The sequence below is a fragment of the Carassius auratus genome, chromosome 5, assembly GCF_003368295.1.
Source record: "Carassius auratus strain Wakin chromosome 5, ASM336829v1, whole genome shotgun sequence".
Taxonomy (NCBI): domain Eukaryota; kingdom Metazoa; phylum Chordata; class Actinopteri; order Cypriniformes; family Cyprinidae; genus Carassius; species Carassius auratus.
This window is the reverse complement of record NC_039247.1, coordinates 6298039-6311661: the sequence shown is the minus strand read 5'-3', so window position 1 is coordinate 6311661 and position 13623 is coordinate 6298039. Positions and strand designations below refer to the sequence as shown.

At 35.9% G+C, this 13623-nt stretch overlaps 1 long non-coding RNA gene across 2 annotated transcripts in view; it reads left to right on the top strand.

The window, feature by feature from the left end:
- The first annotated feature begins 4322 nt into the window (after positions 1-4322).
- The window catches only part of LOC113072484 (uncharacterized), a 54648-nt gene continuing 45347 nt past the window's right edge, over positions 4323-13623 (top strand). For both annotated transcript variants that reach the window (XR_003280301.1, XR_003280300.1), the window contains exons 1-3: positions 4323-4662; positions 5453-5546; positions 7871-7958. This is a non-coding gene — a long non-coding RNA (uncharacterized LOC113072484). The remainder of the gene's footprint in view (positions 4663-5452; positions 5547-7870; positions 7959-13623) is intronic.

Sequence of the window (13623 nt, the reverse complement as noted above, 5' to 3'; positions counted from 1 at the left end):
CAAGTCATTTTGAGTACTTTTGAACATAGCCGATGTTCCTTTTCTTAGGCAAGTTTTATACTGGAGACCAGTGTGTATGCAGAGTGACAGCAGCACACATCCATTGCACACTGGCAGCATTTCTAACTTCTGCTGAACTTGTAGTGCTCCTGTCACTGTCAGCCTGTCACATCCCTGCCATAGGCTGCCGAGATGTGACAGTTTCCCCTCCCACACACACACACACACCATATAACCATATTAGATATTGAACCATATAACATCCTGTGTAGTGTAGTGCTTTATATGGTGAATCTTCAGCTTATAGAGGATAGCTCCACAAAATATTTTGTCGTCATTTACTCACCCTCGAGTTGTTTCAAACCTGTATGACTTACTTTCTTCTGCTGAATAGAAAATTACTTTCATATAGTATGGGAATAATGTCTCTTATTGTCACCAAGGCTGTATAAATAATGTAAAGAGTAATATTAGTATTTAATCCATCTATTCCTGTGATGCAAAGCTGAATTTTCAGCATCATCTTCAGTGTCACATGATGCTTCAGAAATCATTCTAATATGCTGAATTGATGCTAAAGAAATGTGACCCTGGACCACAAAACCAGTCTTAACCCTCTGGCCCTCATTGGTAATATTTGAACGAAAACATTTGCAACATTTGCAATATGAACACAAGAAAATCATGGACATAATTTGTGTATGTTAAAATAAGAATAAAAAATAGTCACACTTGACTTCTTCGCGGTCAAAAATGACCGACATAGGAAATTAATGGGAAATACGTAAAATTTGAAAACTAAGGTAGGCTAATCTATCTTTTGGTGGTACAAACTACAAATCAGCCACTGGTCAGAAAAAAGTGTGCAGCAATCAAGGGTCGACTCTGTAGAATATCCAAAATAGACACTTAACCAAAATTATCTAAACCTTGACAAAATGTAGTCTTTTATAATGTCTAGATGTATATCTAAATGCAAAACCTTAAAATAAAGAAATGATGTCTAAAAAACAATGGCAATCTAACAGCTTCTGTATATATCTATTCATGGTGCTAATACAAGATGTTACACAACATTGCACAAGATTATATTTTTAATTTCTAAAAATAGGTATAATAAGTAAAAATAATAGCTGAATAAATTAACTTTCCATTGATGTGTGGTTTGTTAGGATAGGACAACATTTGGCTGAGATATATCTAGTTGAAAATCTGGAATCTGAGTGTGCAAAAAAGAGATATTGAGAAAATCCCTGTAATACTATTAAAACTCCATACTCATCGGGAAGGAGGCGGGAACCGGCGCACAATCAAAATGAAACTTTAATAATTCAAAATAAACACAAAACAGCGCACCAGCCCCTCACGGACGACTGGTGCGCACGAAATAAAAAGCAAACATAAAATATGGCCCAGGCCTGGTCCTCTCTCGTCCTTCACGGTCGTTGCTCCAGTTTTATATCCTTCCATCTCCTATGTGGGACTCGAGACAGGTGGTGGGAGGCAGGTGCAGCTCATCTCCAATCACTACACATGTTAAAGTTCAAAACGGTGCGCAACGTTTTGCTACGGTTTCCGTTCTGAACGTCACGTTTCCTGGAAACGGCGTGCACCGGTGTGCAACGGGGTTTGAGATGCGTTTTCTCTTGTTTGGTGGGTGTGTCAGAACTGCAGTCCAATCAGCAGCAACATGTATATAAAGCACGCGGTATTAAAGTGAACTGGCACAATGTCTTCAAGGAAAATAATGTAAAAATGTTGCAGCTCGGTATATGCAACAACTGAGGATGTTAGAAGACATGTTTGTCGTAAGTTTTATTGTAAAAATATAGGATATCAACATAATGATGTAGTTTATATTTTTAGCTTCATTGCAAGTGTATGACATTTGGTATAGAAATAAACAATGGTAATTAAGTGCTTTTCCTACAAATGAGAAAGAAAATACAGGGTATTAAAACCGTTTGAACTACAAATAAAGTCAGTATGTGAGGCTAAATAGATGGCTCCGAAAATTCTTCACAAAGAACACAAATAATGGCCTTCTCAGCTGCCATAGTTGCAACACTTGCGTCATCAGAACAGTGTGTTCAACGCATCACCGTTTCTGTTTATAAAATGTTGTGCAACGTTTTGTCGAGGCTGAACGCAGCCCAGGCCTCACTCCTTGTTCCCACGTCTCTCTGCCCCGCCCCACTCGTCACAACCCCCTTTAAAGTTGTCCAAATGAAGTTCTTAGCAAGTTCTTAGCAATGCATATTACTAACAAAAAATCAAGTTTTAATATATTTACAGTAGGGAATTTCCAAAAATCTTTCATGGAACATGATCTTTACTTAATATCCTAATAATTTTGGCATAAAAGAAAAATCGATAATTTTGACCAAAATAATGTTTTTTTTGGATATTGCTAAAAATCTACCCCAGCACCTTAAGACTGGTCTTGTGGTCCAGGGTCACAAATGTTTCTTATTTTCAGTGAAGAAAAGAGCTTATTTTTGGAAGCTGAGATGTAACAAGGAATCTTAAAGAGGTGGTTGCGATTTAACTTTTTTTAATGTTAGTTTATAATGTTGCTGTTTGAGCATAAACAATATCTGCAAAGTTGCAGCTCTTAAAGTTCAATGCACACAGAGAAATCCTTTAAAATTCTGTCAGTTCTAAACCTACAAAAACGGCTGGTAAGGGACTACAACGAGTGTCTTCCCGGGTCCGTTACGTCACCCAGATAAACGCCGCCCCCGGGGACACACAACAAAGGGAGCAAGGCCATGTTCTGCTGCTTTAGAGAAGAGGAAGAGAAAACTAGGGGTGCACGTAAGCCTGTTCATATATATTATCAATCACAATTCTGATTTCTAATGATTCTAATTGATTCACAAGTTTCAAAACCAATGTTCTAAAGCAGCTATTCTCAATCCTATCCCTCCCTTCACCCTGTTCTCTCTCTCTCTCTCTCTCTCTCTCTCTCTCAGATTGTCAGATCAACACCAACAAATAGTTCCATTTATACACTTATTTTCACATAGCAATGAGAAGCTTTATACATGTAGGGTTGCTGTGCTGCATTAAAGCTTTAATCAGAATAAAACAGTATATTAAAAACTAACAGAAGCAGAAGCATTTACAAACAACAGTGCATCTAAAAGTATGAGACAGCAACAAACAAAAATCCCATTAAGAGCCATGCTTGCACAGATTCTGTTCGATCCTCTTCATTAATATTCTCTGCGTCTCAATAGGGCTCAAATTGATAAACATTATAAAGGACATCATTGTTTACAATACAACCGGAGCACATTCTGAGCTTGAAGGGCGGGATGTTCATGCTCGAGGCGGTTTAACACACCGAGCCTGCTGACCAATCTCAGCCCATCACATATTTCTGTGGGAGGGGCTACATAATAACAGGAAACAAATTGAGCCTTTTCTCAGAGAAGGGACATTAGTGTGGAATAAAGGTAAATTATGTGAAATGTAATGCGTAAAAACAAAACAAAAACAAAAATAAAGTATAAACACGTTAGACTGCACCCCATAAACACAACCAAGCCTAGACAAAAAAGAAAGAAAGAAAGAAAAAAACAACATTCATCATTTATCAATATATGCCTTAAAAGTTAGGGTTAGGACACAAGCATATAGAAGAATGCAAATCTAAAACAAACTAAAAGCCACTAAACACCAGTGTTGGTTTAAAAATGTTTAGCCTCTTCTTCAATCAGAGTTGTCTTCAGAAGACTTTGAATGTAGCACAAAAAAATAATTAAATAAATAAATAGTTTTCATTTTCATTTTTGTTTGATCAATTCCTTTAACTGATATCTGAACCAGAAACAGCTTTGCAAAGATGTGTGTGTCTTTTTCTCAAACTAAATTAACAGTGAGCTGTGGTACCAATTATCTCACACATAACTATGTTGTGTCATAACATAATGATGTGCAAGATGGGTAATACAGAGCGCGCCATGATGTAACCTGCAAAAAAGTAACACACAGAGCTTATTTAATTGGATGGCTGGCAAAGTAGAATTCATTTTTTTTATTTGATTTTAGAAACTGATCTAACTTTTTTAACAGACTGTCATGTGCTTAAAAATCTGGCGGCAACTATAATTACAATACATAAAATGTTATTCATTTATTTGGGCTCAGGCAGCTGTAGATCATTTTGTTGACTAGTTAATGTAAAGGTTATAATATAACTTTTTTTTCATTATTCCTATTAGAATTACACTGCAATAATTGCTAACCTGCAATGGCTACATTAAAAGAGCTTTTTTTGTACCTGATTGTGGCAAGGTGGGCGTGGTTTAGCGAAGTCTGCAGCGGGAGAGAAAGACAGGAGATGAACGGTGAGTGAGTGTGTTAAACGAAATAACCAACACCTGTCTCTTGTTTCAGTAATTGGCGTGGAGAGAGTATATAATGCCAGGAGAAACAGGAACAGGTGAGAAAGTAGAACTCCTGACGGATGATTGGGCCTCGTAGAAGAAAACCCGGAAGCGATTGCGATATTGTGTTTATGTTGGTGTAGTTTTACACTGTGTGTGAGCCGTTAAAAGTGAATTATAGAAATAAAGTACTGTCAGTAATCAATCCATCCGACCCCTCCGTCCTGTTCCTTTCCACTCACGAACACATTACACTGATTTAACCAAAGTAAGTTTCAATAAGTTTTTTATGTGTGTGTGTGTGTGTGTGTGTGTGTGTGTGTGTATTGAAGTCTCTTATGGTCACAAAGGCTGAATTTAAAAGTAATTGTGAGATATTATTACAACTTAAAATAACCGTTTTCTGTTTGAATGTATTGGGGAAATGTATTCATGTGATGCCATTTTCAGCATCATTACCCCAGTCTTCTGTGTCACGTGATCCTTCAGAAATCATTCTTATATGCTTATTTGCTGCTTAAAACGTTTCTTATAATCAATGTTGAAAACCGCTTTTGCTGCTTAATAAGGAATACATCAAATTTCTAAATCTATTCAAATTCGAAAGTTACTTTTAAAATGCAGTAAATTCACAATCTTACATTTGATCAAATAAATGAAGCTTTGGTGAACATAAGAGTCTTTTAAAATAAAAATACCATAATTATTCCATTGATTCAGTGATGTATCATAATTTTGCTCAAAACCATTTAATATAGACGTTACCAAATTATTATTTTTTTACACCCACCCCTATCTGCTCTGACTCACTCACTGTATGCTGTTTCTTATTTGGTAAACAACGGAACCGTTTATAGGGACATCTGTCACACATCCTCAGTCTAAACCCCTGTTATTTATTTAGTTTCACAAACCATCCTAGCCATACAACAATACCCCATCTGCAAGCCTGTGGTTACTTAACACCTCCCCTGAGCGATAGCCCTTTTGGGAGAGACGAGAGTGTTAGTTTGTGCCATCTGCATTCTTACTACAAGGAAGATCTCTCCCTTTCACAGAAGCAGCCATTACCTCCAGGTGCCCTCCATTAGTGAAGAGTGAAGTCCGAGGTAGAGCAAACAGTTGGACTCTCTTCACCATGATGAAAGAAAGGTATGCCACAGACTCGGGGATGGAATAATAGCGGTGTTGTTCTAGAGAGGTTTTGGGGTCAGAAGAAGCCGAGGAGGAAGTGGTTCTAAAAAAGAGAATATTTGAATGTATAAGGAGGAAAACATCCTTGATGCACTCTGGATGTGTTTCAAATTGTGAAGCTGGAGATAAACGTGATTAATTTTAGAATCCAATTTAAATTAGAGCTGGGTATCAGTTTAAAGTTTAGAACTTTAAAAAAAGGGTTTAGTTATATTTGATACATATGGCTGATATACTATGATATAGTTAGAATATGGAGTTCCTACTCAGGTGAAAAAATACCTCAAATCTATGTGATTTGTTGCAGTTGATGATATTTGTCTGGCCAAAAAGAAAGATAAAATCCTGAGAGCTCGTACTATAAATCAATCAGATTTTTATAACATGACAGCAGTCTATTTGCATAAAATGCATTTAAATATCAGCGGTCACTCTATATCTGCCAATAATATGTCTTCGTGAGACGATATTTAAATTCTTAGTTTTATGATCAAAGCTCTGTAGTTTCTTAACATATAGTGTAATGTTGTGGAACAAATAAACATATCTCAAAATACTGATGATCGTATTTGATAATCCCAATTAAAAACATGATTTATCTCACATAAGCCTAGGTGCTTCAGTCCAGTAATTGTGCATCTTGAAAAACTACTAAAACATAAAGAGTAAAGATTTCAAAGACTTGTGAAGCACAGGCCCTATCAATATTTATGTATATAAAATATGATGCAGTTGAGTTACAGTAAAGGCTAAGCTTAAATGCCTGCTATATATATGTATATGTGTGTGTAATAAGTACTGTTAATAAATGGTTTTTCAGATTTATTTTCAATTAAAATAAGGGTTGACATCACAATTTCTGTGATTTTCTCACAACATATGATATAAGAATGTAGCAAAAACGAATCCCCGGGAAATTACCCCAGAAGGACGTGTATTTGAAACTAGTGAAAGATGTGTAGTAAGAAGTGCAGGTCAGTGAAGCTGACGCTCCGTGTGGTTGTGGCCGCTGGCATTGTGCCCAGTCGTGGCATGCAGGTGTGCTGGAGAGAGAACAGTGGAAAACACAGAGCAGGAGGAGGGATGGTCGTGGGATTGTGGGCTGCTTAGTTCATTTGCCCTCTGCACAAGCAGGGGAATGAAAAATTGGCATTAACTGTTCTCCTCTGGTTACTTTCCCATGCTAGCCTAGTAATAACTGAGACACTTGAGCTCATCACAATGAATAGCTTCAGTAGACATCCTTGTCTTTCATGATGCATATGCTAAAGAAAGGCCTAAATGTCCATCCATTTAGATTACACCGTTTTAACTAATACTAATAACTTCAATGTGATGCTTATTTATCAGTCATAAGTAAATAAAACGGGCACGATTTCTGTAATAGTGCTAATAAACAGAACACAAAATTACCTGGTTTATATATTTTTAATCAATAAATCCAATTTGTTTCAATCCCACACATCTTAAATAACTGAACACTGCTTGTTCCATAGCTAGCCATATTATTTTTACAATTAGCAAAATTGTTGATTCTAAGCATATCTGAATAAATGTATTTTTTTTTTTTTAATAAAATAGATCCAGATTGTGTGTGTGTGTGTCTGTCTTACAAAAATACATAATTTAACAACTTTGTGGATGGAAACATTATTTTTATTACACATTTTATTTGTATTTATCAATTCAAATACATAAATCTTAAATTTGGCATTTTGTATAGTGATCCATGTATTCTATGCATACAGAAAATGCATAATGTGCATTAAATACATATTGCTGATATTTGGTAGAATTTATACATATGTTATTCAGCTACACCAACAATTTCTTCAAAACTACTGCACAAATAAGCATGTAATTTAATAATCTGCCAGCTCTCTCTTTTACATTTTAATGAAATCATAATCAACATTGTTAGCAAAGCTTAGATTATCTGTGTAAACTTACATCTCAGTGGTGTAATAAAATTGAGAAGCACTGGGGTGAACAATTCCAGGATCCTCCACTTAAAAAGTTCAGGGATTTCTGTGGATGTCGTCTTACTGATGATGGGGGACAGGATTGGGGTTGTGACACTATTTAAAAGCTACTTACAAAGCTGTTAACATCCATAGCCCAATGGTTTTACCCTAATTCACATTCGTCCAGAGGAGACACAGAGCAAAATGGCACTTAACCTCTACATGGCTTTCTAATGCTGTCATCTCTTTATTTGAATACTTGGATCTAGCATTATCAGCTTGATCAATTGTTTGTCTCTCTTTCCTCCTTTCTTTCAGATCTCCCTCTCTACGTTGTGGATGAACCAGACACCATACAACATTCCCTCAAAGATGATGATGATCTAAAAATCTTCAGTCTAAACAGGTGTTTCTTTAGTTTTATTCTTATACTTTATACTAATTAGATTTAGTTTTATATTTTCAATTAGAAAAGATATATATATATATATATATATATATATATATATATATATATATATATATATATATTTTTTTCACTTCATTATTAAATATTTTTAAACAAAAGTCATTTACATTTTTCAGTTTATTTTCAAAAAAATATTTTCAAATAATTTGAAAAAAAAAAGTTGTTTTAATTGTCAGGTTTTTTTTTTTTCAATGGCTTGTGAAGGCAACATTTCATTTTAATTTAGTTTATCAAATCATATTTTAATTTTGATTCACATATTTATATATACACCCACGCAGAGAGAAATTCCAAATAAATGGTAAATCCTATATATATATATATATATATATATATATATGACATATAATATTAGACGTATAGAAAATGTCTTAAAGCACTTATTAAGTCTTTGCATGCCTACCATCAACCACAAGAGTTTCAGTTGAGAAATAAAAAGACCGGTCCACTGGACAATGCTGTGTGATGAATCCCTTAAAATGTAAATGTTAGAAGCTCACCAAGAGCGTAGACTTGAAATTTAAGTAGCACACCTTCCCTTTGTTTTGATGGGACCTGACAATGATTGCACAACAGGAGTCAGACTGTGATACTCTACCGGTGTGTTGCTTTAGGAAATCGATTGACACTCTGCATAAAGTTTACGGCAGCACCCGTTTCTTCCTCAGCATGAAATCAACAGCCGCGGCAAACTAATGCATCGGAGACCCAGTGTTTACTGCATGCCCCGCGGCTACTCGGAGTTACAAACGCACACATATACTAGCACACACACAATCAAACACATAAAGCAATTGCTGTTTATTGCAGAGGTGTGTTAGAGGCCAAAGAGCTAATTTCCCTCTACAATCCTTGCAGGTGAAATGCAGTTGAAATGAATTTGGTTCTTCATCAGATAAAAGAGGGCAACTACTCAAACTGTCTGAACTTCTAGAAAAAGTTTAAGAACAGGAGATGACAGGATACTAATGCCATGCTGAATTATGGATGATGGCCTTTTATCTTCCCATCATTAATTAGAGGAGCTACTTCACTTTCAAGTTCGTCTTTACATACCAGGCTGTTCATTTAACACACACAAACCACTAAGACGTCAATCCCGTCAACAAATTAATGCATATGCTTTAGGAAAAACTAAAAACACAAAGATGGCATAATAAATGCATATTTCATTAAAATCTAACACTAAATATAATATTAAAGACATATTACGGGGATAACCTTTTTTGGATAGCCTTTTTGTCTTTGATATTAAAGAGCCACACAGATGGGAAATCAGAAATTACCTGTATTACAGTGTATGATGTAGCTGTCCTTCAGTGTAAACAATGTGCAAAGTAATTTAACCAAAAAGTACACCATTTATAAAGTTATTGGCATCTAAAGCAAGGAGTCGACTCTGAATCGCTGAAACGAGTCGTTATAGATTTCAAATCTTTTGCCCATCTCTATGTACGTCACTAGGAACACTTTGCATAATAATCTCCGCCTACCGTGTTGGGAGAAACGGAACTCTGACCTGCCCCACCCCCCCCCACACACACAGACGCTGGTTGGTGTGATAGCATCATGTCGAGGAGACGGTGTTTTTTTTAATTGTAAAGGCAAGTTTGTTTTATTTTCACTGCCAAAGAATGAAGATCAGAAGAAACAATGGCTAAAATTCATTTTTACCACAATACCAGAGCAGTACAACAAATCCCTTTTAATGTGTTCACAACATTTCACTGATGACTGCTTTTCTAATCTTATCAGTATGTCGCGCTAGCACTATATGTTAATGCTAACGCATTGTTTACCGTGAAGCACAGTAGTTTTGCGAGATATTTCAAATGGTTGCGAGTGAATGTTCAAGTTTTGTGAGTGAACGCAACATTTCTTGGGGAGAAACAATAGTTTTGCAAGCGATCGCAAATGTTTTCTGTCTGAACGCAATGTTTCTTGGGGGAAAAATAGTTCCGCAAGATATTGCAAACGGTTGCAAGCAAATGTCAATGTTTTGTGAGTGAATTCAAAGTTTTTTGGGTGAGCTATGGGCGTTTCGTTTTACAACACGTACATGCGGAACAACCAATCAAAACTGACTATGTCAGTTGACCAATCAGAACACAGTATGCTACCGAAAGGTGGGGTTTAAGGAAACTGAATCTTTTGAACAGCTTCACGCGAACCGTTTGGGGATCTCCTGAGAATTGAGGTAATTTTAAAATGATATTTTGACAAAATGACTGTTTCTTTGTTTCTTTTTAACCTTGCATGGATTGTTGTACAGGACTTATAAACAGTGATAGGAAGCTTAGAATTTTCATCTTACTGGCTCTTTAAGATTATTTAAATTACATTTTATAATAGCAGATTGTTTGGGAACCTGCTTGAAAATATTAGTCACTAGTTTTGCAATTCCATTTGGTGTTGCTAGTGACACACACAAAATTTATGACACAGAGTGGTCATTGTTTGCATGTGACAACATCAAAAATTCTTCACCAGCATGGCTTGTATGGGAGGGTCACAAAAAAGCCAATCCTCAGAAAAGACCACAGATAGTCACTACTAAGCTTTGCCAAAACACACCTTGAAGATGAGACTAAAACTGAATTATCTGGCCGCAAAACCAAATTATATTTCTAGCAAAAATCCAAAACAGCAAAATATATAATATCAAAATAATAGTATTCCTACAGTAAAGCATGGAGGTGGTGAAATGCTGTTATAAGTTTCTCTGCAGCAGGGACTGGAGCACTTGTCGGGATAGAAGGAAAAATGGATGGGGCCAAATACTGTAAAATTCTTGAAGAAAATCTGCTGCCCTCTGCCAGAAAGTTGTCAATGGGAAGAAGGTTTACCTTCCAACATGACAATGACCCAAAGCACACAGCACAACGGACACACAGTGGTTGAAGGAGAAAAAGGTGAATGTCCTTGCGTGGCCTCATCAGATCCCAGACTTAAACCCCACTGAAAATCTGTGGAATGACCTAAAGACTGCAGTCCACAAACGCTCACCATCAAATTGAACTGAACTTGAGCAGTTCTGCGAAGAACAGAGAGCAAATATGGCAAAATTATTAGAGACATTTCCCAACAGACTAAAGGCTATAATTAAAGCAAAATGTGGTTTACCAAAATACTGACAAGAGGGTGATAATTTTTCCAACTCTGTGATTCTGTTTTTTTTTTTACTCCATGTTGGTGTTATGTTTCAATTAAATACAGCTAAAAAAACCCCCAAAACACTGTACCCACTGTATGTGCGTTTGTGTGAGTTTATATATGTATGCACATTGTGCTTGTCATTGTGCTGCATACAAATCTATGGCTCTATAAAATATATTGTACTATAAATATTTACATTATAAATAAAAATGCTTCAACACATTTTATCATATACAATCTATAGCCTTTTTTTTCCATTTTTGCAGCATTTTCATATAATTCATGTTTTACTTACAATATAAATTAAAATATTAATGTATTATGTTACAGAACCTTAAAGTTTTTTAGCAGACCAGTCAGGCACTGATAGCAAAAAGAAAAAGTCAGTGTACGAGGAGGTCTTCGTATCTCATGGAGTGGGGCCAATTAGCAGTCCTAATTAAGGGTCTGTGACATCTGAATCAGCAGAGCTGTTACAATTGGCTGATTGGTGTTATATTGCGCTTTCTCTAGTGCTCTGGGAAACTCTCGGAGAAAATACTAGAGAACAGACGAGTCACGACTCCAGCTGAACACCCACCACATTCTCATTAGAGGAAGCCTCTGCCGCCCACACTGGGGGGTGATTATCCAGCTCTTCTTCCTCAGAGCTTCCTCTCTTCTTGTACTCTTTTCAAATAGCTTTCTTTCTGTCATTTTCCTCCTCCTAGATCCTCTCATACATTCAATTCATCTCTTTTTTTTTTTTTTGTGGTCGAGTTACTTTTGGTTTCCCTCGCTGTATCCTAAAGGGAGCAGTTAGGCGAGAAATTTCAGAGCTTGATCATTTTCATCTTATGGTCTTTATGTACCAATTTATATATCACTTGCAAACATTAAATAGCTGCTAGAAAAAAAAAAAAAAAAAAAAAACCCTTAGCACGAAAAACTGAATTAACAGATATTAGCAATCCTCTCTGTGAGAATAGCATTGGCCTAAATAGAGTCCTGTGGGAGAAAGAGGAATGCCTTTTATAAAAAAATCAGTCAAATGAATCAGTCAAAAGAAGAGAAAACACCAGCCTCACATCAAATCTTGTACATCCAATCAAACTATTTCTTGAGAACAAATTTCACTGTCAAATCAAGGATGGAAAACAAAAAAGGCAGGTACCGACATTAAGAATGAGAGCATGAACAAAACCATCTATTATAAAGGAGAATATGGCCCAAACTGCAATAAATGCAGGTTATGTTGTATGACTTTGATGTCCAATGTAAAATCTGAGCCCTGAAGCAATACCAGTTGAAAACCCATTTTAATAACTATACTTTCTCCCTAGGATGACACAAATAAAGATATGTGTCCTTCTATAACAGGAAAGCCAAGGAAAGAAAACCTGAGCCCTGAGGTAATCAGACAGTTTTATTATAAAAAGTGTCATCATCTTGATTTATACTAAAGCAAAAACAAAAGCTTCTTTGGTAAGCTGCCAAAGTCCTGATGAATTATGTTCTTTTTTCTTTTCTTTCTTTTTTTTTTAATTTAAGATGACATTAGATCGATTCACTGGGGTGTTGACATTGGAATCTTGTCCCCCAACATGTCTCCCACCAAACAAACCCAATTTCTTTCTCAGGACAGAGCAAGGTCAGGTTAAAAAAAAATATACATGTGTGTGTGTATATATATATATATATATATATATATATATATATATATATATATATATATATATATATATAGCCATCTGGGTCATGGTTCAGGTAATTTTTGACAGCATGCATTGTATTATTTTGATCACATTTTTGTACATTACTATTGCCTCTTGACCTTATTAACTCTGATTTCACATTTTAATGAGCACTACTCCACATACAGTGTCCACTCTATAGTACGTGGTGTGAATGAGAGTTGCTGGTAGTGTTGTGATTCTAACCTATGGTAGTCAGTGACTCTGGCCAATGTTTCACAATCGGGAAAGACACCAGGAACAAGAACAACAACAAACTATATGAGACAGCAAAAAAACAGATGCCCACAATGAACGATTGTGTGAGTGTATTAAAATTACTAAAACTCTAGTTTAAGCGAGCACAAAGATATGTTTATCACTCATAACATTTGGAGAGAAAAAGCACAGAAATGGGACAAGGATGAATCTTTCTACTGTGCATGTTGAGTGCCTGTGTGCATGCACACTATCAAATGGAGTATATTTTAAAAGGCAGTGCATTCAGCTGTGTGAATGCTAACATGTGTGTAAACATGCACACTGTATATATACCTATATATATAAGCTCCTTTAGATCAGTAATAGAGAGACATCTCTTTTTCAAACACTGGCCCACTCAATTCTCAGAAGACATACAGTAGAGGGAAAAAAACAACAACAAAGAGAAGCACTTTTCCACCCTCCTGTCCTTCTTTCTTCTTTTCTCATCATTCTTATTCCCCACAATCAAA